The sequence below is a fragment of the Limulus polyphemus genome, unplaced genomic scaffold (genome assembly GCF_000517525.1).
Source record: "Limulus polyphemus unplaced genomic scaffold, Limulus_polyphemus-2.1.2 Scaffold63, whole genome shotgun sequence".
NCBI classification, from domain to species: domain Eukaryota; kingdom Metazoa; phylum Arthropoda; class Merostomata; order Xiphosura; family Limulidae; genus Limulus; species Limulus polyphemus.
The window spans coordinates 400,099-401,183 of NW_013665673.1; the positions used below are offsets into that span (position 1 = coordinate 400,099).

Sequence of the window (1,085 nt, forward strand, 5' to 3'; positions counted from 1 at the left end):
CAATTCGACTGAAAAAAAACAAAAAACTAAATGATCCCTTTTTTTTTCTAAAGTGACTTCCAACTGCAATATGAAACTACATTCGTTTATCCCATGTAGTTCTAAGTTTGTGACAGTAAACATCTATTTGTAATTAAACATTATTATTTTATTGCCCTTAGAAGCACATCTAACTACTATCTGTACCATTATAAATTGTAATTTACTCGGGGAACATGCAGCTCATGTTACGCTATCGAATTACATTATCCACAAGCTGCTCGCATGCATGCCTCATGATCCATTTTAATTATATAATTATTATTACTTATTTTACCTAATCTAGTCTTAAATAACTTAAAAGGATCCATATTTTTAGATTTGAGTTACTTTTATAATAATAAATAAAGAATATATAGGAAAAACAAAAAATAAAGTACTCACACAATTTCTTTTTTCCTGCTGTTGGGTATCGAAGAGAGTTAACCCTAAGGTTTTATACTATAGATAGTAATACACTTAATAATTTTTATTTAATTAAATAATACACCAAAGAATATAGAATAATAACATGCAAAAAGTAGAAAAATTCACTTACTTCTCAAAATTTTCCTGGCTTTCTAACTATACAACAAGAGCTAGTTACAAATTCATCCAAGCTAGTTGTTAGCTTTCTCACAGGAACAAATCTTGTTCTATGAGTGAATTAACGATATTCTGTACAGAACACAGTGTTATATAATACGTCATTTGAAAGATGAAAACCTTGACTTTCTGATAGTTATAGCTAATATATAATGAAACGTGAGAGAGAACTATCAATGAATTGTGAAAGAGAGGATGTGACAGGTGGGTGTGGCAGGAGCAGTCTGATTTTCTATTCGATAGCTCTGTAACCAAACAAAATTGAAGACTATAAAAATTATGGTTTGCTTGAGCAATAAAGATTTTATAGAGAGTATTTTACGTTTAATTTTGTACATTTTCGAGGGGTGATGAATAAAATAGGGATGATGACATGCTAAAACAAAATGTGTCACGTGGGTCACACTAGTGGAAATTCAGGATTTTTTAAAATATTTCCTTGTAAAATTAAGAACTTAAAA

At 29.4% G+C, this 1,085-nt stretch overlaps 1 protein-coding gene across 6 annotated transcripts in view; it reads right to left on the reverse strand.

Moving 5' to 3' along the window:
- LOC106464758 (ecto-NOX disulfide-thiol exchanger 2-like) overlaps window positions 1-1,085 on the reverse strand; it is a 62,437-nt gene that overhangs the window by 28,833 nt on the left and 32,519 nt on the right. The window lies entirely within an intron of this gene.